We start from the raw sequence: 23,996 nt of genomic DNA on the forward strand, positions 1-23,996 counted from the left end.
ACAACAGCAACAACAACAGTAACAACAACAGTAACAGCAACAACAACAGCAGCAACAACAACAGTAACAACAGCAACAACAGCAACAACAACAGTAACAACAACAGCAACAACAGTAACAACAGCAGCATCAACAGTAACAACAACAGCAGCAGCAACAACAGTAACAACAACAGCAGCAGCAGCAACAACAGTAACAACACCAACAACAACAGTAGCAACAAAGGCAACAACAGTAACAACAACAGCAACAGCAGCAACAACAGTCTCAATAACAACAGCAACATCAACAACAGTAACACCAGCAACAACGGCAACAGCAGCAATAATAGGGGTTTTTCCCCTTTTTTCTGGCAACAAAACTGAAACCTTTTGACAAGGATTCATGTTTACTGCATTAACCACAATGCTTGTGGTCAAAATACAAACAAAACACATACTTCATCATCATTATTAAAACACACACTATGATAATATATATGTGGCATTGTCCTTTAAACTGATTGGTCCACACCAAGGGACGGCTTTCTTTTGAGCCTGATTGGTCCACACCAAGGGACGGCTTTCTTTTGAGCCTCAACCCGATGGGTGCTCGACCAGAGGACGCCAAAAGGCGTCACACAGCTCAATCAGTTTCAAGGACAATGCCACATATATTATCATAGTATGTTTTTTTGTGCATTTTGACCGCAAGTTTTGTGGTTAATGCAGTGACATGAATCCTTGTAAAAAAAGGTTTCAGTTTTGTTGCCAGAAAAAAGGGGAAAACCCTACTATTATTACATGTTTGTACTGGCAAAGGAGGTTTAATGAACAACAGCAGCAGTTAAGAGGCCGTACATAAATGATGTCACGCACCTGGGGGGGGGGGGGGTCAGACATTTGTGACGATGTGTGACGAGGGGGGGGGGGTTGAGAAATGTGACGTCACTTCAAAATGCTCAACTTTAAATAAATATAGAATTGTTATAACAACACTCCTACAACATTGGAGTGCAGCGCCACATGAACAACGCACTGCAATGACAACAATAGTTTAAAGCGATTTGAAGCATGTTTTATTTTCAAAATAGAAATATGGTTTTGGGGGGTGGGGGGGGGCAGAGCTTTGTGACGTCATATTTGACTTTTCATGACGCCGTGTGACGAGGGGCGGGGGAGGAGTCAGGATGAAAACATTTCGATTTTCCTGAAACAGAGTCCGGGAAATATCCCGTGATGTCATACGGAATTAAAACCAATCTTGCGTTAAAGTTTACACCAAACACTCGTGGTATATAACAACATAACAAAATGCAAAACTAAGTTGGCTCTACAGACTCTAACAAAAATCATTAAAGCTAAGTTATTCAGATGATTTTTAACCATGTGCTAAACAAGAACGTGCTATTAAAATGGAATGAAGGGCTTTCACTGTTAAACCGTGCCTCAGATTTCATCTGTGGCCGGTTCAGGGCAGCCAGGTAAAAGCCATGGCAGGTGAGGTTGCCTTTGGTGGTGGTGCTTCAAGCCAGTCTAGCAGCCACGTTTTAGGCCGTGGCTGCTACAGGCAGACAGCAGTCACCTCACAGCATGGCTGTGGCAATCTCTACTGTAGCTGGCGTGGCAGAGAGTCAGGTTAGCTTACAGCAGACCATACCTATTGAGGCATGGCGGGTCTTGTATATGTTGAGTAATGGCAAGTCGAGTCGCGCTTGGGCTGTGTCAATGGTTAGTGGCCCTTGGCAGTTGAATGGGTCGGTGCTTGTCCCCGACAAGTCCATGGGTTCAGTGGCAGACTGTGGGAGTGCTTGGTATTTGGAATGTGTCGCTCGAAGACCGTGGCAAGTGGAATGGCTTAGTAGCTGACTGGGACATTCCACGGCACGTGGAGAGAGTCAGTGGCTGGCGGCTGTGGCGGTCCGTGGTGGTCCGTGGCAGTTTCACGGAGATCCGGGGTGGAGTGGCGTCAGCTTGGCACGTTTAGAGAGGCCAAGACGCAAGGTCGGACCTGATGTGAAATATTTTGACGGCACGACAGGCGGGTCCAAGGGTGTTGTTGGGGTCAGGCTACGAGAGTAACAAATGCGAACTCACATTTTACTTTTTTAAGTAGTCGTTATTTTGGTGACTGCGGCGGCATGGAGAGGCCTTCGTCCGTGAGTGGACCACAAACTATCGGGGGGATTTTTAAACATTATTTTAAAGTTACTCCGAGCATTACACATATTTAGTTGCCATGCGACCATTGACTTCCTCCGAAGTAATTCGAAGAATGTCTTCATTTGGAGTCACAATTCGACTTAAAAAAACATTCTCTTTTTGCATCCCTTTTTGTGTTTTTCTGCCTCCTTCAAAGAGTTTTGTTTCTGCTCAATCGGCATTTCTGACGTGCTCTATCCACTGCTAGATGAAGGCCACCCCAAAGCTGTCGCCATCCCTCACGGTCACACAAAAATGAATTTAGCACACGCTTCCATATCCTCGCTCCGTCCCCGCAGTTGACGTCCACGTGTTGCCACTCCGTCGCGAGCCTCGCTTACGAGGCGATAACACTCAGCACTGCGAGGTCCACACCATCTCGCGGTCTCACAACCTACATCACTTGGAAAGCTCTGGTGGTCATCACTTATCAAGGTACTTAGCAGGCTTAAAAAAAACCCCTGATTAGCTTCCTAGACCCAGTGGAGATCAGGCACATTCATGGATGGTTTCATCGTGGGGGAAAACGTGAAAGTAAATGCCGAGTTAGAAACACGTGTGCTTTGTGCCGGTCGTGGTGCAATGCTTTATCCTTACCTGGAGGAACCCACTTGGGTTGACGCGATGTCGTGGCACGAGCAGTGACACTGCCTTTGTTGAGGACAGGCAGCGGGGGGGGGGGGGGGGGGCTGGAGCTGTGTTTCGGTGATTGTCGAGGTGCAGGATCTGGCCCAACATTCGCCCTGGCTCCACGTGCCGCGCCCTTTGCACTGCTGGCCCTGACCACGGCTACTGCGGTCCCTCTCCTGGTGGCGGGAGTGGCGGTGGCCGTGGCGGTCCTGGGTGCCTTGAACCTCTTGACGTGTGAAGGTCGGCACGGCGTACATGGGGGTGGATGGCCAGCACCATGCCTGGAATTGCACCAGGTACTCATTTGAGGCTGAGTCGACCTCGGAGAGGCCCAGGACTGGTTCAGAAAGCCGCAAATCTGTAGAATCTCATACCGGGTGCATCGTCAGTGTTTACGGTGGCACTGCCGGGAAGACACCACAATTTCCGTCTGATCACCAGCGGGGGCAAGGACCTTCTTGAGGTCCCTCTCAAAGAGACGCTCATCCGGGGATGGTCTGCGCAGAGTGGGGCAAAGTGCGATTGAAGAGTGTGCTCCTAATCTCAGCTCGTTACCTGTATAAAAGACACCTGGGAGCCAGAAATCTTTCTGATTGAGATGGGGTCAAATACTTATTTCCCTCAATAAAATGCAAATCAATTTATAACATTTTTGACATGCGTTTTTCTGGATTTTTTTGTTATTCTGTCTCTCACTTTTCAAATAAACCTACCATTAAAATTATAGACTGATCATTTCTTCGTCAGTGGGCAAACATACAAAATCAGCAGGGGATCAAATACTTTTTTCCCTCACTGTAGAAAGTTTCACGGCAGTGCCTACCCATCTGCAAACAAAGGCGATTTTCAATCAGTGACATTGACGCTGCATTGAAACTCGTCATGATCGATTAACATGACACCGGTCCAAATCAATTAACGTAAAGTTACGCCAATTAAATGCCGGAACACGGAGCCCGACCAACACTGTCCCAACTGATCCGACGTACCAATGTCATCGATTGACGCGGTACTATGCCGATCAGTCAACGTGACGCAGCGTTTGGCCACCATCGGTCAATTAACATCGATGCGCCAAACCAATCGCATCTCTGATTAGCACGGTTGGCTACGTACGGCGCGAAAGACGTTCAACGTACACGCGTAATCAATTAAGGACGATCAATTAACATTACACCGTGACAATAATTTGGGCGAGCCCGTGTATAAATCGATTAAACGTTGCCAACGATTTACATTGTTCATTAACAGTGTCAAATAAGCAATTAACGTTTTAAATCAAATCAATCAACAGTAGCAATTAATTAAGTTGCAGTGGAAATGAAATAACAGTGGCAATCAATTAACAGTGCCAATCAATTAACACAAGCGTGGTCACCACATCTATGCCTCTAAGTGTAGTGATTGTAGCATCACCACTGTGCACACACGCACATGTGTGACGTCAATATGCGGGGGAGCGTCATTACCACGCGGGTCCACACACACACATGACGTCATCCCGGCTGGAGGCGGGAATGACGTCAGGGCCGGGTCTGGACTCGGGAGGTCATGAGGGTGGTGTGAGGTCGTGGCACTCTCTGTGACCCCGGCTGGACACGTGACTGGACCCCAGTGGGGGCCGGGGGCCTAGGGGGCACCTCGGGGGGCACGTGGACAGCAGGGGGGGGCTTCGAGAGGGTCCTCGAAAGGAGGCGTGGCCAGGCCGGGGCCCGCCGAGGCCCATATATGCAGCCTCCTCACGAGGTTCGAGGCTGCCCATATCAAGAATGAAGATGCATCGTGAAGACGCCAAGAAGAGTCAAGCCTCCAGTCAGCGGACCTGCCAGTAGCCCACCTGGCTGGGTCACGCTAGAGTATCTGAGAAGTGTGTGTTAGCTAGAGTAGGTCGGTGGTCACCACCCTACAGACCTGCCAGTAGCCCACCTGGCTGGGTCACGCTAGAGTATCTGAGAAGTGTGTGTTAGCTAGAGTAGGTCGGTGGTCACCACCCTACAGACCTGCCAGTAGCCCACCTGGCTGGGTCACGCTAGAGTATCTGAGAAGTGTGTGTTAGCTAGAGTAAGTCGGTGGTCACCACCCTATGCGTAATGTAAGAGTTAACTGTTGCCCTCAAAGGCGTAGGACACATCCAAGCAGACGTTGCGAGAGCTGAAATAGCCACTATTCTTAAGAATGCTAAGAAACCCATTAGTAACATCAGCAAAAATGAACGCTCTGAATTCGGGAATTTAAAAAGCAGAAGTGATATAGTCATCCTCTCAGCCGATAAAGGCAACGCTACTGTTATTATGGATAAAGATTCATACAACAACAAAATCCAGAATCTGCTCAACGATGGAAGTTACTCAAAAATAAAAAATGACCCTACTAATAGCCTAGCGATGAAAACCAACAAGATCATCACAAGTTCGACCTCCCTAATCGACCCAACTAAACGTTTCATCCCTAAAACCTTCTGCTGCAAGACCCCCTAGATGCTATGGTCTTCCCAAGATTCATAAAGAAGGCACCCCACTACGACCCTTCGTATCCACGACCAACTCCCCTACCTATAGACTAGCCCGCTTTCTGTCAGATACCTTGCTGCCTTTCACTGGCAAGACCGCCTCAGCAGTACTTAACTCAGCCCAATTGGTCTCTATGGTCAAAGACGTTGTACTGTCCCCTGACGATATCCTTGTCAGCTTCGATGTGGTCTCTTTGTTCACCAAGGTCCCAGTACCTGATACCATTGAAATAATTGAAAATTTGGTCCAACATGGACTAGACCCCGACACACCTGCACTGGTTAGGCACTGCCTCAACAATACCTACTTTACTTGGAATGGCTCCTTCTACAAACAAAATGAGGGTACCCCCATGGGATCCCCCTTGTCACCAGTGATAGCCAATATTTTCATGGAGAAATTTGAATCAGACGCCATCCAGACTTCCACCCTCAGACCTTCCCTGTGGAAGAGATATGTGGATGACACTTTCGTCATTTGGCCACATGGCCTCCCAGCTCTGAACCTTTTCCTACACCACATCAATTCCAGACATCCCGCCATCAAATTCACCATGAAAGTGGAGAAAGATGGCAAGCTACCATTCTTAGATGTTCTGTTTTAGAGGAGACCTGATGGCTCATTGGGGCATTCTGTCTACAGGAAACCCACCCACACAGATTCCTACTTGAAACCTGATTCCCACCACCACCCAGCCCAAAATAATTCTCGAATCAAAACTTTATACCATAGGGCTCATTGCATTTCGGACCAACACCACCTGACCAGTAAATTAAAACATGTACACCTGGCCCTCAAAAGGAATGGTTACTCTGACCGTACCATCCGCCAAGCTGTCTCTCCCTCCATACAGAAACAACCACTTGATACTCCGGTCAAAACCATCACACTTCCATATATAGCAGGCGTTACTAAAAAGATTTCCAAAATTTGAAACAAACACAAGATCCAGGTCCGGTTCAATACAGTACACAAAATTCGTGATCTGATCCCATCGGTGAAGGATGTCATTCCTGATTTACAGTACCCCGGGGTTTACAAATTGAGTTGTACGTGCGGTGATTGCTATATCGGTGAGACAAAGCGACAAGTCTCTGACCGAATTCGCGAGCACAAATCAGATTTGAAACACGGCAAAACGAATTCTTCTGCCGTGGCTGATCACTGTTACAACGCTGTGAGGGATCACGATATAATTTTCTCCGATACCAAGGTTCTTTGCAAACCCACGGGCTTTCTTTTATCAGAGATTTGTTCATGAAGCAATTCAGATCTACAAACACAGACACAATTTCAACCGAGAGGATGGTTTCAAATTAAGCAACCATTGGAAAGATGTTCTAAATCGAACTAAACATTAAACTAATTTCAATGGTACAGTATATTTTTCAAGTAGTGGTACCCCAAACTTTCGCAGCTCTTATAAATTCCCTTTTCACACCATCAATAGGTAAACTCCCCCTCCCCCCCTTCCCCCTCGCGCTAAACGGCACGTACACCACCTCTTTCCTAAAATCCGCCGATCGAATGCTAATTTTTATGCTAATTTCTTCGTCAGAACACCTTGTTTGCTCGCACACAGTTTAAAGGTCCGCTGTCTGAGCGTGGTTGTGTTTCGCTAAATTCTCCTGTTTGATGAGTACTAGGTGCCTCGGTGAATGTATATGCTCTGACTTTAACATAGCTATTTCTGTGACCAGTTATAAGCTAATCACTCAGCTATTTCAATGCTAAATTCTATGCTAATTCCTTTTTCTTCTTTGGTTCTTTCGGTAAAGTCACGTAGAATGATAATAAAATAATAAATTGATAAAATAAAATAACACAATAATATTCTCACGACGTTTCGGCCACAACACAAGCGGCCTTCATCAGGTGAAGGGGGCGAGACTGTCTGGTAGGACAGCGCTGGAGTGAAAGAGCCACGTTCAGATACGGCCTTTAAGCTGTGTGAGAGGAACAAAGCGCCTTGACAAAGGAATTAGCATAGAATTTAGCATTGAAATGGCTGAATGATTAGCTTGTGACTGGTCACAGAAATAGCTATGTTAAAAGTTAAAGCATACACACCCGCAGAGGCACCCATTGTTAAAGGGATTAGCATAGAATTTAGCATTGAAATAGCTAAGTTAAGGCATACACATCTTGACAATGGAATTAGCATAGAATTTAGCATTGAGATAGCTGAGTGGTTAGCTTGTACCTGCTGCAGAAATAGCTACGTTAAAGTCAGAGCATACACATTCACCGAGGCCCTTAGTACAAATCAAACAGGAGAATTTAGCATTGAAATAACTAGGCAAATCCAGCATTGAAACAACTGAATGATTAGCTAGTGACTGGTCACAGAAATGACTACACATCTGAGCTATTCACAGTACTATATAGTGAACCAATAAAAACTAAAATATAAATTACCTTCATGTTATCAATAAACTCTATATTCTCCAATCAGCTAAGCTACCAACAATAAGTCGTTATATATCACAATGCTATATGGCGAAAAAATGGGTGGATTCTTACCCTCAAATTTCAGCCCCACGGATAGCTACGGGTCCCGTTCAGACGGACGAGTTCGTCCATGGTCGGAACAGAGGAGGGGGAGAGAGACAGCTGCGAGGCCCTAGTATGCTCCATATTGTAAAACTATACCATTAACCGTGGTGTGAGAGGTATTAAGAGGCAATGCTGGCGAAAGAGCTGCGGTCTGAAGGTCATCGTAAAAATACAATTAATTAAGAACAGAAATGATTTAAAACATCTTTCCAGTGAAGTCACGTTGAAGAGAAACAACAAAATAACAAAATATATATAAAACAATAAAAAATTCTCACGACGTTTCGACCATAAATCAAACGGTCATCATCAGGTGTGTCGGTTTGCATAAATTTATTCTCTTCAACGTGACTTTACCGAAAAAACTAAGAATATGAATTACTGCAGTCACGAAAGCTTTAAATCAAAATCTTTCCAGTGGTTACTAAGCCTGAATCCATCTTTAGCTTGTGACCAGTCACAAGCTAATCATTCAGCCATTTCAATGCTAAATTCTATGCTAAGTCCTTTGTCAAGGCGCTTTGTTCCTCTCACACAGCTTAAAGGCCGTATCTGAACGTGGCTCTTTTACTCCAGCGCTGTCCTACCAGACAGTCTCGCCCCCTTCACCTGATGAAGGCCGCTTGTGTTGTGGCCGAAACGTCGTGAGAATATTATTGTGTTATTTTATTTTATCAATTTATTATTTTATTATCATTCTACGTGACTTTACCGAAAGAACCAAAGAAGATGAATCATTGCAGTCACGAAAGCTTTAAATCGAAATTTAAAAAGCTAATTCCTTTGTCAAGGGGTACCTCTGCGGATGTGTATACTTTAACTTAGCTATTTCAATGAGCCATTTCAATGCTAAATTCTATGCTAATTCCTTTGTCAAGGCGCTTGGTGTTTTTCTTCTCACACAGCTTAAAGGTCGTGGCTTCTTCCACTCCAGCGCTGTTCTCCAGACAGTCTCGTCCCTTCACCTGATGAAGGCCGCTTGTGTTGTGGCCGAAACGTCGTGATTTTTTGTTATTTTATTTTCACCTACGTGACTTTACCCAATATAACCAAAGAGTATGGATCCTAGCAGTCACGAAAGCTTTAAATCTAGAAAGGAGCGTGTCTCATCCCCGGAAGTGACGTCATGCCACCTGCTGCCACGTGACGTCACGAGGTAACAGGAAGCTATCGCTTCCTGCACTGAAATCCGAGGTGAGAAATTCTCATTGCTGTTGTGGTTGTTGTGGTGGTTGTGGTGGTGGTTGTTGTTGTTTACCAAGGTAGAGCCTCGCTCTCTCTCGTAGGGATGTCAGTTGAGTAGCAGCGAGCATGGGAATCGATGTCCAGGTTGGAACTTTACAACGCGGGGCCTAGCCACGCGGGGCCTTGCCTCCTGCCTTCGCCTGATTGCGTTTATTTAAATTATCTTGCTTAAGTTTAATTTGTCTTCACCCGGCTCGCCACTTTGTAACTTTGTTTTATTGTAAATATTCACGCAGTTTTTATTTTTTTCACCAGGCCAAGCCCACTTGAGCTGCTATACCGCTCTTGTTATCAGAAGCGACCTGCCCACAACAACAATAACAACAAGGTGGGACTTGATAATTGGTTTTTTACCCTTTTATCTGGCAACAAAACTGACACCTTTTTTATAAGGAGTCATGTTTACATTGACCACAATACCTGCGGTCGGAAAGCAAACACAAAACAACAACTCTGATAATGTATTGGAACTGTCCTTGAAATTGATTGGTCCACACCCGAGACAGCTTTCTTTAGAGCCTCGTCTCACGTTGGTGTTGGACCAGAAGACAATGCACCACAGTGCCACATACATTATCAGAGTTGTTGTTTTGTGTTTGCGTTCCGACCGCAGGTATTGTGGTCAATGTAAACATGACTCCTTGTAAAAAAGGTGTCAGTTTTGTTGCCAGATAAAAGGGTAAAAAAACAATCATTTTGTTACTGGCAAATGAGGTTTCCAATGGTGTAAGGTGGGGCTTGTCAACAGCGTGGTGGTGTTCACTCTAGACGCGTTGGCAGTGTTCACTCTAGACACGTGGCGGTGTTCACTCTAGACGCGTAGTGGTGTTCACTCTAGATGTGTGGTGGTGTTCACTCTAGACACGTGGCGGTGTTCACTCTAGACACGTGGCGGTGTTCACTCTAGACGCTTGGTGGTGTTCACTCTAGACGCGTGGCGGTGTTAATTCTCTACATGTAGAGGGGAGACCGGGGGATCGGGAAGGAAATCCACACAACCACGGGGAGAGAGAGAGAAACGCAGCCTCGGCTGTGTTGATTGATCCTCAATTAACTACTTGGTGGAGTGAGGAAGCATTAATACTGAGCAGGTGAAGGTGGCCAGGCGTGGGTCTGGACACACCACCACCTGTGAACCATGCCAGTGTGTGACAGTGGTGGAGCCAGTGGGGGGTGGGGTGGCACGTGCCCCCCCAACGATCCGATTGAAATCCCTCATTTTGATAGGATCATTGGGGTTTATTAGTAACGAGCTTCACTACCCAGCTTCGCCCGGGACTTGGATTCTTGTCTTTGGTTAACTTCGCATTCCCTTCTATTTCACTGAAAAACCCTGGAAAAAAATGATGCTTGCAAGAAAGAAAAAAGCCAAAACAAATAAATTTTAGATTTAAAGCTTTCGTGACTGCTAGGATCCATACTCTTTGGTTCTATTGGGTAAAGTCACGTAGGTGAAAATAAAATAACAAAAAATCACGACGTTTCGGCCACAACACAAGCGGCCTTCATCAGGTGAAGGGACGAGACTGTCTGGAGGACAGCGCTGGAGTGGGAGAAGCCACGCTTAGATCACGACCTTTAAGCTGTGTGAGAAGAAAAACACAAAGCGCCTTGACAAAGGAATTAGCATATAATTTAGCATTGAAATGGCTCATTGAAATAGCTAAGTTAAAGTATACACATCCGCAGAGGTACCCCTTGACAAAGGACTTAGCATAGAATCTAGCATTGAAATAGCTGAGTGATTAGCTTGTAACTGGTCACAGAAATAGCTATGTTAAAGTCAGAGCATATACATTCACCGAGGCACCTAGTACTCATCAAACAGGAGAATTTAGCGAAACACAACCACGCTCAGACAGCGGACCTTTAGACTGTGTGCGAGCAAACAAGGTGTTCTGACAAAGAAATTAGCATAAAAATTAGCATTTGATTGGCGGATTTTAGGAAAGAGGTGGTGTACGTGCCGTTTGGCGCGGGGGGGGAGAAGGGGGGGAGGGGGAGTTTACCTATTGATGGTGTGAAAAGGGAATTTATAAGAGCTGCGAAAGTTTGGGGTACCACTACTTGAAAAATATACTGTACCATTGAAATGAGTTTAATGTTTAGTTCGATTTAGAACACCTTTCCAATGGTTGCTTAATTTGAAACCATCCTCTCGGTTGAAATTGTGTCTGTGTTTGTAGATCTGAATTGCTTCATGAACAAATCTCTGATAAAAGCCCGTGGGTTTGCAAAGAACCTTGGTATCGGAGAAAATTATATCGTGATCCCCCACAGCGTTGTAAAAGTGATCATCCACGGCAGAAGAATTCGTTTTGCCGTGTTTCAAATCTGATTTGTGCTCGCGAATTCGGTCAGAGACATGTCGCTTTGTCTCACCGATATAGCAATCACCGCAGGTACATCTCAATTTGTAAACCCCGGGGTACTGTACATCAGGAATGACATCCTTCACGGATGGGATCAGATCATGAATTTTGTGTACTGTATTGAACCGGACCTGGATCTTGTGTTTGTTTAGAATTTTGGAAATCTTTTTAGTAACGCCTGCTATATATGGAAGTGTGATGGTTTTGACCGGAGTATCAAGTGTTGTTTCTGTATGGAGGGAGAGACAGCTTGGCGGATGGTACGGTCAGAGTAACCATTCCTTTTGAGGGCCAGGTGTACATGTTTTAATTCACTGGTCAGGTGGTGTTGGTCCGAAATGTAATGAGCCCTATGGTATAAAGTTTTGATGAGAGAATTATTTTGGGCTTGGTGGTGGTGGGAATCAGGTTTCAAGTAGGAATCTGTGTGGGTGGGTTTCCTGTAGACAGAATGCCCCAATGGGCCATCAGGTCTACACTCAAACAGAACATCTAAGAATGGTAGCTTGCCATCTTTCTCCACTTCCATTTTGAATTTGATGGCGGGATGTCTGGAATTGATGTGGTGTAGGAAAAGGTTCAGAGCTGGGAGGCCATGTGGCCAAATGACGAAAGTGTCATCCACATATCTCTTCCACAGGGAAGGTCTGAGGGTGGAAGTCTGGATGGCGTCTGATTCAAATTTCTCCATGGAAATAGTGGCTATCACTGGTGATAAGGGGGATCCCATGGGGGTACCCTCATTTTGTTTGTAGAAGGAGCCATTCCAAGTAAAGTAGGTATTGTTGAGGCAGTGCCTAACCAGTGCAGGTGTGTCGGGGTCTAGTCCATGTAGGACCAAATTTTCAATTAGTTTAATGGTATCAGGTACTGGGACCTTGGTGAACAAAGAGACCACATCGAAGCTGACAAGGATATCGTCAGGGGACAGTACAACGTCTTTGACCATAGAGACCAATTGGGCTGAGTTAAGTACTGCTGAGGCGGTCTTGCCAGTGAAAGGCAGCAAGGTATCTGACAGAAAGCGGGCTAGTCTATAGGTAGGGGAGTTGATCGTGGATTCGATGGGTCGAAGTGGGGTGCCTTCTTTATGAATCTTGGAAAGACCATAGAATCTACGGGGTCTTGCAGCAGAAGGTTTTAGGGAGGGACGTTTAGTTGGGTCGCTTAGGGAGGTCGAACTTGTGATGATCTTGTTGGTTTTTATCGCTAGGCTATTAGTGGGGTAATTTTTTATTTTTGAATAACTTCCATCGTTGAGCAGATTCTGGATTTTGTTGTTGTATGAATCTTTATCCATAATAACAGTAGCGTTGCCTTTATCGGCTGAGAGGATGACTATATCACTTCTGTTTTTTTAAATTTGCGAGTTCAGAGCGTTCATTTTTGCTGATGTTACTAATGGGTTTCTTAGCATTCTTAAGAATAGTGGCTATTTCAGCTCTCGCAACATCTGCTTGGATGTGTCCTACGCCTTTGAGGGCTACATCGACCTGAGAGATGATATCATCTATTGGTATGTGTTTTGGGGTGACAGCAAAATTTAGTCCCCTAGCCAGTACTGTTTTCAGATTGTCCGAAATCGGGGTGCTACTCTGATTAATGACGATTTTGTTAACATCTTGTTTTGTTATATGTGGAACTGGGTTCTTCTTTGATAGGTGGTTGAATTTAGAAATCAGGTTAGCTTTACATTACATTTATTTTATTTATACCTACGTTAAATTTTTATTTATTTTATTTATACCTACATAACATTTATTTTATTTTATACCTACGTTAAATTAAATATTTTAATAAATCAATTACTTTGCCTTTGATATATATATGTAGATTAGTAATAAATAGTTAATTGAACTACTTTCACGTTGACGGATTGGAAATAGGAATAGCACTGGCTCACCACGGGGCTTATCGCGTGGTATCTGGGCAGTTTTTTTGAAACGTTATCCCCACAGTTTGTGAGTACAATTCCTCGCAAGTTGCGTCCACAGAGACAGACAGACAATGACGCTTCTAGGTAAGAGTAAGAAATAAATCTACGTGTCGAGGAGAGACGAGAGAGCCAAGAGGTCACCTCGGGAGACGGGGCGGCGCGTCAACCTTAGTCACGTGACTGAGGGAGTGTGGGCGTGCCGTGCGTACGTGTGTGTACTGTGTGTGTGTGTACCGTGTGTGTGTACTGTGTGTGTGTACTGTGTGTGTGTGTGTACCGTGTGTGTGTGTGTGTGTACTGTGTGTGTGTACTGTGCATGTGTGTACCGTGTGTGTGTGTACCGTGCGTGTGTGTGTGTACCGTGCATGTGTACTGTGTGTGTGTGTGTGCGTGTGTATTGTGCATGTGTATTGTGCGTGTGTGTGCACCGTGTGTATGTACTGTGCGTGTGTGTGTACTGTGCGTGCGTGTTGTGCGTGTGTGTGCACCGTGTGTGTGTACCGTGCGTGTGTGTACTGTGTGTGTGTAACATGTGTCTGTACTGTGCGTGTGTGTGTGTACTGTGTGTGTGTTTACTGTGTGTGTGTACTGTGTGTGTGTACTGTGTGTGTGTGTACTGTGTGTGTGTGTACCGTGTGTGTGTACACTGTGTGTGTGTGTACACTGTGTGTGTGTAACGTGTGTGGCGGTAGTCTAGCGGTTAGTGCGCTGCTCTACGAACCTGACGACCCGAGTTTGATTCCCGCTCACTGCCAACACCCAGTGACGATTATTTGAACCGGTTCTGGGCCTCCCCTAGGTCGACTCAGCCTCAAGTGAGTACCTGGTGCGGTGCGTAAACATCGCTACTGGGGAGACAAAGGCGGTCGGGCGCGGTGCTGGCCACCCACCCCCTCGTGTACCGTTCCGGCCTTCATAGGTGGTGCTGACACTTGCTAACAGCACTTGCCCCAACAGTGTGTTAAGGCTACACGAGGGATCTTTGTCTTTGTATCACCACCCAGGAGTCACGGAGCTTTTGAGGCTCCGAGCCACGTGGGGATCCACAACAGCGTGAGGCGGTGCCACTCACAGGTGAGACTCGGGGATATGTGATTTCTAATCGATAGCCATCCGTCGGTTAACCCATCGCAACTGCTGAGTCTGTCACGCGACTTCCTCCTTCCAGCGAGCCTTTGACGCTTCACGTGGCCTCAAAGTATACCTGGCCTGGCACGGGCGCCACGGCGATGTCACTGCCACTTACTGGCGAACGGCGGTCGTTGATGTCGGTGTTGACGGCGGCCATTGTCGTGGTACAGGTGCGCGTGGTGCATCGCTACCCCCGGCAAGACGCTGCGGGAGGGGCCAGGAGGAAGAGCGCAATCGGAGTACCACGATGGAGAGAGAGGGGAGAGGCGGGGATGGGGCAGGACAGAGAGGACCAGGGGGTGGGGGGGATCGACCAGGGGGAGATAGATGGGGTGAGATGAGAGAGCTCGTGAGGCAGAGGGCACAGAGGGAGATGGCCAGAATTGAGAGGGGCAGAGGAGAGGGTGGAGAGAGGCCATGGAGAGTGGGGGAGAATGTGGAGCGGGGGCGGGCGGGAAGAGAGCGTGAGATGCGGGTGAGGGAGGGGGCAGGAGGAGGTGGACGGTTGGAAGAAGGGGTCATGGGGCTAGAGGAGGAGCAGTGGGCTCGGAGAGAGCTTGCTCGATGGAGGGGAGGGAGAGACGTGCGCGGGGAACGGGAGGATGGGGTCAGGGCTTTGGGAGCGAGGGAGAACGTGGACCGGGGGGGACAAGAGAGGGAGATGCGGGCGAGGGAGGGCGAGAGGGGTGGACGGGGGGGAGAGAGGCGGGGGGAGAGGGACCCGGTCAGGCAGAGGGGAGTGGGAGAAGTGGTTCAGGTGGCAGAGCGGCATGTGTGGGACATGGAGGGGGCCAGATTGAGGGCAATTAGAGAGGTAGATAATAGAGTGGAGAGGATGTTAGTAAACAGGTCTCGATTGGAGAGAGAGGCGGCCAGATTGAGGGCAGAGGCAGAGGTGCGTAGGCCAATGGACAGGGGAAGAGCGGAGGTGGACATTGTCAGAGGGGCCGGTGGCCCGGGTGGAGAGCAGCAGATAAGAGAGAGAGCGGGAGAGATGCTAAGGTGGGAGAGAGAGGGAGCACGAAGGAGAGATAACAGAGGGGTAGATCGGGGAGCAGAGAGGGAAAGAGCGGAGGCAGACATTGTCAGAAGGGCCGGTGGTCAGGGTAGAGAGCAGCAGATAAGAGAGAGAGCGGGAGAGATGCTAAGGTGGGAGAGAGAGGGGCTTGGAAGGAGGGGAGGGAGAGAGGTAGATAGAAGAAATGAGAGAGAGGTGGCACACAGGGGCATGGAGGGGGCTGGAAGGATCAGAGGTGGCAGAGAGGTAGAAGTGTCGATCGAGAGGGTTAGGCAATACTTGGACAGAGCGTGGAGAGTCGTGGAGGCCGAGAGGGGTCGAGACCGGGGGGCGGGGGGGGAGGTGGTCGCGAGAGACAGAGGAGTCGTGGAGAGAGATAGACGGCAAAGGGAGAGGGGGGAGGGGGGGATGAGAGAAGGGGGAGAGGGAGGAGGGAGGGGACAGTTAATGCACATGATGCGGCATATCGCGAGAGAGAACCACTTGGTGGGAGTGGTAGATAGGGTGCTGGGTATTGTTAACAGGGGGCGAAGGTGGGTGGACAGAGAGGGAGGGAGAGAGAGCGACAAGAGCCCGGCTTGTCGTCGTTGCATCAATGACCGCTGATAGATGATGTTTGCAGGGAGGGGGGACGAGGAGGGGGGTGAGGAGAAAGCAGCGGCGCAGAGATTCAGGCTACACTGCACTACCAACACGGCAGAGACCCCAGTTCGATTCCCGCTCCTGGCCAACAACAACGGTGACGATTATCTCAACCGGTCCTGGGCCACCCTCTTCTAAGCGCCGACTCGGTTTCAAATGACTGGCGGTGTGTTTATGAACATGATTTGGAATTTAAATGCAGCGGGTGTGTGTGGCGTGGGACTCACACGGAGAAGAATGGAAATATTAAGATATGTTTTTCAAACGAACGGTTGTTTGGGTTGCGTTGTGTTCATTAAAGTTACTTGCAATTCAAATACAGGTGTGTTGTTGGTGGTTGTGATGCCAGACGATAACATTGTGAGGAGCAATGCCTGAATCCTTACCCTTGGGGTTCCTCTAGAAATGGCAAAAAGTCACTGAGAGTGGCCACGTGGAGGAGAGGCTGCTACTCTGTACAGAGCTGGACCGGTACCGCCTGGATCTCTGTGGCATTCAGGAGATCCAGTGGACCGGCTCTGACTCCAATTATCATGAGGGGTGCAGAGTCCTCCACTCGGGGCAGGAGAATGCCGAACAACAAGGAGTGGCTCTTATTCTGAAAAAAAGAATGAAGGCGGCGTGGGAAGGTGGCGGCGAGGTGTGGGAAGCTGTAAGCCCCAGGCTACTTTGGGCTCACCTCCCCATCAACAGGAGGCAGAGAATGGTGGTGGTGGCTGCTTACGCCCCCACCGAAGACGAACATCAGTGAAGGGATGCAGGCAAGCCCGTGGATTCAGATTCCTTCTATAAACTCCTGTCACAGGTGTTAGCTAAACGTGGCCCCTCGGGATAGAGTCATCCTGTTGGGTGACTTTAATGCCCAACTTGGTGATGATGCTGGCACCTGGTCTGGAGCGATTGGAAGGCATGGGCCAGATCAACTCAATAACAACGGTAGGAGGCTGTTAGACTTCTGTGCAGCCTGTGGGCTTGTCATTGCCAACACGCTGTTCTGGCATCTGTGCATCCAGACAACATCATGGATTCATGCCGGGTTCAAGCAAGAACATCCGCTGGACTATATAGCAGTGGACCAGCGAATGCAGGCCCATGTCCTTGACACCAGAACCTACAGTGTTGCTGACCTCACTGACCATTAGCTTTTAGCAGGAGCGAGGGACAAAGCAGGAGCGAGGGACAATTAAGCTCCCAAGCATTCACTACGTTATAAACAACATTTTTGCACTCATAAGTCGCTTGCCTAATTGCCTCAGCAACTCGGTGTTTTGTATCGAATCTCATCTCAAATAATCGAAGGGCGCCCCCTAGTGGCAGCTGCCCCTGTGTGGCACAAGGTGGCCCTCCACCGGCCTGCACGTGGACATGAGTCTGTCGGTAGGGGGCGATCATTGACGCGTCATCTCCCTTGTGGAGTTTCTGGATAATGTCTGGAATTAACCACAATTTTGACCGTGACACCAACATGCAATGACCTGTGCGTTGTGAGTGACACAATACTCTGTTTTACATCCGCCGTGAAGCAGAACAGCGCATAATGTGGTGAATGTTACTGGGGTAGCCAGGTGTGCCTGTCGGATTTGAACTTTGAATCTCTGCAACAAATAGAGAATGCGCTACCATATTCCTGGTTCTTTCGGTAAAGTCACGTAGATAGAAATCAAAAAATAAACAAATAAAAGTTAAAAAAAAATTAAAAAATGTAATACAAATAACAAATAAAAATAATACATTTTAAAAAATTAATTGATAAGATGCCATGGGTCGACTGACTCAGATGACTGGGCAATGCACCGCCTTTGACCTCCACTACACACACACAGTGTGTACGTACACACACATAGTGTGTATTTACGTACACACTGTGTGTGTGTACGTACATACACAGTGTGTACACACACACACAGTGTGTACACTGTGTGTGTACGTACATACACAGTGTGTACACACTGTGTATGTACGTACACACACACAATGTGTACACACACACACACTGTACACACAATAATGTCCACGTTGTTGCTGAGTTCACGCACCCAAGGGAGGGGGCAATGCAAAATCAATCTAAATCAACTTAAACTCCATCTCCGCTCTGTGACGTCACCACTCAGCATGACCTCAACGGCATGAAGTGCCAGCGGGAGGTGTACCTTGCTAGTGACGTCATGTCACCAAGGTATTCACACTCCCCCAACCCTGTCCACGGCGCTCTTGAGCGTGACGTCACCTCCGCTTGGGTCACTGCCGATATCAATCCAGTGCCATTCCTTATTTGGGCAAAGCTACGCCCAGTGACTGGCGGTTCATTAACATAATATATTTGTTGAAGCAGTCGAGTGTTTATTGCGACGGGTTCAGCAGCCACGCCCCATCCTTCGACATATGGCCCGGACTCATTAACATAATTTATTCAGTTACAGAGCCGCTCATTGTGGGAGGGGCGTGTCTCTTACCCCGGAAGTGACGTCATGTTACCTGCTTACCCGCGTGACGTTGCGAGGTTACAGGAGGCTGCCGATCCGCGTTTTCATTGAAATCCGAGGTGAGAAATTCTCATGGTGGTGGTGGTTGTGGTGGTTGTTGTTTACCAAGGTAGAGCCTCGCTCTCTCTCTCGTAGGGATGTCAGTTGAGTAGCAGCGAGCATGGGAATCGATGTCCAGGTTGGAACTTTACAACGCGGGGCCTAGCCACGCGGGGCCTTGCCTCCTGCCCTCGCCTGATTGCGTTCACTTTAATTATCTCGCTTAAGTTTAATTTGTCTTCACCCGGCTCGCCACTTTGTAACTTTGTTTTATTGTCAATATTCACGCAGTTTTTAATTTTCTTTTGTTAGCAGGCCAAGCCCGCTTGAGCTGCTATACCGCTCTTGTTATCAGAAGCGACCTGCCCACAACAACACAAGGTGGGGCTTTGTCAACGTGTGTGAATGTTTTGACTTAAAACTTTGGTGACTGCAGGAATTAATATTCTTGGTTCTTTCGGTAAAGTCACGTAGATAGAAAATTTAATAAAAATAACATAATGAAAAAAAAAATTGTAAATAAAGCAAAAAAACTCACGTTTTGAACACAAGCAGTCTTTATTTAATGTAATTGTATTATCAGTTATTGTTATTTTCTATCTACGTAACTTTACCGAAAGAAACAAGAATACGTGTGTCAATGTCTATCGGTCAAAGACGCTCAGCGGAGAAACGCGCAAACTCCAAATATACAGCAGGCGTCAGGGTCGGGATCGAACCCACGACTTCCTGTATACCAGGTGAGGTAGTTAACATCTCACCACGGAGAGAGACACGCAAACTCCAGTTAGCCTCGGCTATGTTTGTTGATCCTCGATTAATTACTTGGTGGAGTGAGGAAGCATTCATGCCAAGCAGATGAAGGTGGCCAGGTGTGATTCTAGACACGCCACCGCCTGTTTACCCAGTGACAGTGTACAGTTTGTGTTTGCAGTAACGTCTATTAACTCTGTTGAACACGGAGGTTATAGCGTAACAATAGTTTACTTTTGTTTTCCTCTGGAACTCTTTAAATGAATGGAAACAGGAAGTTAACACAGCACACACATTCAGCTGAATTCGGAACTGTTCATCCCAGCATTCAAGGACATCTGAGCCTGGATTCACACCTCTAAGTTGCGATTGAACATTAATTTATGCATTTCTGCCTAACACAAATAGTATTGTTTTCAACACCCTTTGCTATGTCAGCCGAATTTAGCTTTCATAAATATTTATTTTGTAGTCAGCCGAAATTGTGTGCTTAGAGTTTTGGGTTAACATTCATCTTGAAGATACGAGGGCTTCCAGGCATATTTATAACCATTTGCCCTCTCATTCTGTGCCATCACAGCCCTGTGATGAATTTGGGAAACGTTTTTACTACATCATGAATATATGAATAAGTATAGACGTGTAAGTCACAGGTGACTATATATGCATTCCTCTGTGCCTCGATACTGTCGTGTAGATGGTGTGGATATTATTTTCTGTCTGTAGCTGACGCTTCCTCTGACGCTTCCTCTGACGCTTCCTCCGCAGAATTGGTCCGATGGAGCAAATGCACTCAGCGCAGCTCGGTATGACAAGTCAACAATGTGACCAGCGTGCATACAGCACGGATCGGACTGGATATTTGACACGGCACCAGAGAACACACACGGGTGAGAAACCCTTCAAGTGCACAGTGTGTGGTAAGGCATTTGCATGGCCATCAGTTCTTCAGATACACCAGCGAACTCACACGGGAGAGAAACCCTGCAAGTGCAGTGTGTGTAACAAGGCATTTGCACAGTCATCTGCTCTTAAAATACACCAGAGAACACACACGGGAGAGAAACCCTTCAAGTGCATTGTGTGTGGGAAGGCGTTGGCACATTCATCTGCTCTTAAAAAACACCAGAGAACTCACACGGGAGAGAAACCCTTCAAGTGCAGTGTTTGTGGGAAGGCGTTTGCACAGTCATCTGTTCTTGTAGAACACCAGAAAACACACACGGGAGAGAAACCCTTCAAGTGCACTCTGTGCGGGAAGCCGTTTGCACTTTCATCACATCTTCAAGTACACCAGAGAACACACACGGGAGAGAAACCCTTCAAGTGCAGTGTGTGTGGGAAGGCGTTTGCACAGTCATCTGTTCTTAAAAAACACCAGAGAACACACACGGGAGAGAAACCCTTCAGGTGCACTCTGTGCGGGAAGGCGTTTGCAAATTCATCTAATCTTCAAGTACACCAGAGAACACACACTGGAGAGAAACCCTTCAAGTGCAGTGTGTGTGGGAAGGCGTTTGCAAAGTCATCTGCTCTTGTAGAACACCAGAGAACACACACGGGAGAGAAACCCTTCAAGTGCAGTGTGTGTGGGAAGGCATTTGCACATTCATCTGTTGTTAAAAAACACCAGAGAACACACACGGGAGAGAAACCCTTCAAGTGCATTCCGTGCGGGATAGCGTTTGCACAGCAACAGCATCTTCAAGTACACCAGAGAACACGGAAGCATCAGAAGATCAACAAGGAGTGGAGTCTGAAATCAGCTTGTGAAAGTCAAAGTGCCACAATACGCCCATCCCTCATGAAACACGAACCAGAAGAAAATCCCAGCTTGGACACTTTTAAAGGTATCGAGGTGAAATATGACAAGGTGATGGTGAAATGTGAAGAAGTGATGGTGAAGAGCGAAGAAGTGAAGGTGAAATGTGAAGATGAAGATTCAACTCCAAAATGGGACCTTCACATTGACGGAGGTAATGTGAAGCAGGAGGAGAATTCTGACTGTGAGGCAGAGCGAGGCAACTCCCAGCAGTTTGTGGAAGTGGAGGTGTGGGTGGACTTCCTAGACAATACAAAGTCAAGTGGAGACCCGGTAGGTGTGTAAGCCAGAGACGATGTCGCTCCAATAGATGCACCTTTGTCACAGGCCTTTAATGACAAGAATGTGAAGTTGAACATTCAGCTCCTAGGTTCAACCTGCAGAGTAAGAGCGGCCAGTCTTTGTGGACCTGTGGGTTGGGTCAATCTCTCACCAGGAGCAAGAGCCAATAAGCTCCCAAGCATTCACGATGTTCTCATGATAATTGCTTTTACGCGGTGCTTGCAATTTTGTTAATATGCCTGTCAATAATTACGAATGAATACTTGTCTGTGCGTATTTTAAATGTTATTCTTTTATAAGGTGATGTTGATATCGAAAATTGACACATAACTGGCATGCCATAAATAGGAAATTAACTCTGCTTATTCGAATCAATGTATTCATATATGTTGATAAACTGTTTCAAGCAGATTGTCTCTAACGGCGACTACAGGGACCACGTGATTGTTTAAAAATGTCTTTGATTATAACTATAATTGCCTACAATTCGTCATGTGTAGCTTATTTAGACTATAATTTATTCACTACCCAAAATGTATTTACTTGAAAACATAGAGCTGATATTTGTAAGCATTGTCTTTTTTATTTATACGTTTGAAAAAATATCTTTGCACAAATTGAACTTGTTCAGATACAAGGTGAATTCACAAGGCTTTGTAAAAAAATCCAATATTTCAGAATGTTTGCCTTAACGGAGAATATTTTTTAAAATGTTGGTAAAAATAAAGATTCAGAAGTATATATTGTGCCGTGTCTACAATTTTATTGTAAAGTGGAATTGGTAAAAAAAATTGATGGTTCAATGAGCCACTCTGTCTAAGGAAAGATACCCATACGGATGCTTACCTGAAACCGGATTCCCACCACCATCCATCCCAGAAGAATTCCCTCATCAAGACTCTGCACCAGAGCCCAATGCATATCCGACCAGGAACACATAGCCAGTGAACTCAAGCACGTACACCAAGCTTTTACAATCCGCAAAGCTATCACTCCAACCATGAAGAAGGACCCTCTTGAGGAGCATTTCAAAACCATCACTTTGTCCTACATTGCGGGGATCAAAAAAAAGATCTCCAAAATCTTGAATAAACACAAAATCCAGGTCCGATTCAACACTTTACATAAAATCCGTGATCTGGTCCCGTCTGTAAAAGATGTGATTCCGGACATAAAGTACCCTGGCGTCTACAAACTAAGTTGCCTCTGTGGTAGTAGTTACATTGGAGAAACCAAACGACATGTCTCGGACCTCATTCGTGAACAGAATGCAGACCTAAAACACGGTAGGACCAACACCTCGGCCGTGGCAGATCACTGTTATAATTCAGTAGGCTCACATGACATGGACTTCTCCAAGACGGAGGTTCTTTGCAATCCATCTGGCTACCATGAGATATTCGTTCATGAGGCTATCCACATATACACAGAGACAATTTCAACCGATAGGAAGGAATTCTGGCTTAGCAATCATTGGAAGGATTTGATAAACCATTTCGGGTCTTAAATGATTGTTCACACTTATGCTGGCTTTCAGACCGCATCCATTATTTTCGTCTACCCCCTCCTCTATCCCGAACATAGATGGGCTCGTCCATCTGAATGACTGTCAAATCGCTCTCTGTGGTGCTAACGTTAACAAAAACGCCACTTTTTTCAAATTTTCTTGCTGTGGTTTTCACACCTGATGATGATTGCTTGTGTTGCAGTCGAAACGTCGTGATAATTTTTATTGTTTTATATTTGTATTATTTGTTTCCCTTCTACGTGGTGACTTTGCCAAAAGAACCAAGAATATGAATCCCTGCAGTTAAGAAAGCTTTAAATCAAAGTTATTATTAGTTCATTAACACCTTTCACTTTCGCACGCCGCTAATTTTTTTACGACAAGAGGTTTCATTACCATAGGTGACACGTGCAGTGGGTCCAAGACGAGGCGAGACGGTTCGCTGGAGGCAACACGTTTATTCAACAAGGGAACCACAGCACAGAGGGGTGACGACCCCTCACAACCGATAACCTCAGTAGGCAGTCCCTCCACACTACGGTGCCCTTACTCTGGTTCTAGCGCTAACCCTACACTGGTTATGTCTGAACCCGACCCTAGCCAGGGTCACTGGGCTCTTTGCTTCAGGGTCTTCAGGGTCTTCAGGGTAGCGCTCAGAGACTTCTTCAGATCTTCAGGTGGACGAGGACCGCCAAACCCGTTCAGGGGTCCGGCTTTTATCCCCATTCCAGGGTCTCTCCGCCCCTGGCCAAGCCTTCTGGAACTCTCTAGGGGGCCCTGGAACATCCCCCAGCCCCCCCCCTCTTGGGGTCTGGGGGCCCTGTTCGTCACACCTGGTCTGTACACCACCCCCTGTTGACGCATGTCCGCTATTACAGGTCAGCTCCCGT

The 23,996-nt window shown here is 46.8% G+C and overlaps 1 long non-coding RNA gene across 1 annotated transcript; it reads left to right on the forward strand.

Annotated features, from left to right (window-relative positions):
* Nucleotides 1–9,374: 9,374 nt before the first annotated feature.
* On the forward strand, nt 9,375–14,816 carry LOC142917450 (uncharacterized). The gene is made up of 3 exons (XR_012936993.1): nt 9,375–9,449; nt 14,434–14,503; nt 14,731–14,816. It is a non-coding gene; the product is annotated as an uncharacterized LOC142917450 (long non-coding RNA).
* The last annotated feature ends 9,180 nt before the right edge of the window (nt 14,817–23,996 follow it).

Source organism: Petromyzon marinus, unplaced genomic scaffold (genome assembly GCF_048934315.1).
Source record: "Petromyzon marinus isolate PM22_M1 ecotype Great Lakes invasive population unplaced genomic scaffold, UKy_Petmar_22M1.pri1.0 PM_G_Scaffold_51, whole genome shotgun sequence".
Classification (NCBI taxonomy): Eukaryota; Metazoa; Chordata; class Hyperoartia; order Petromyzontiformes; family Petromyzontidae; genus Petromyzon; species Petromyzon marinus.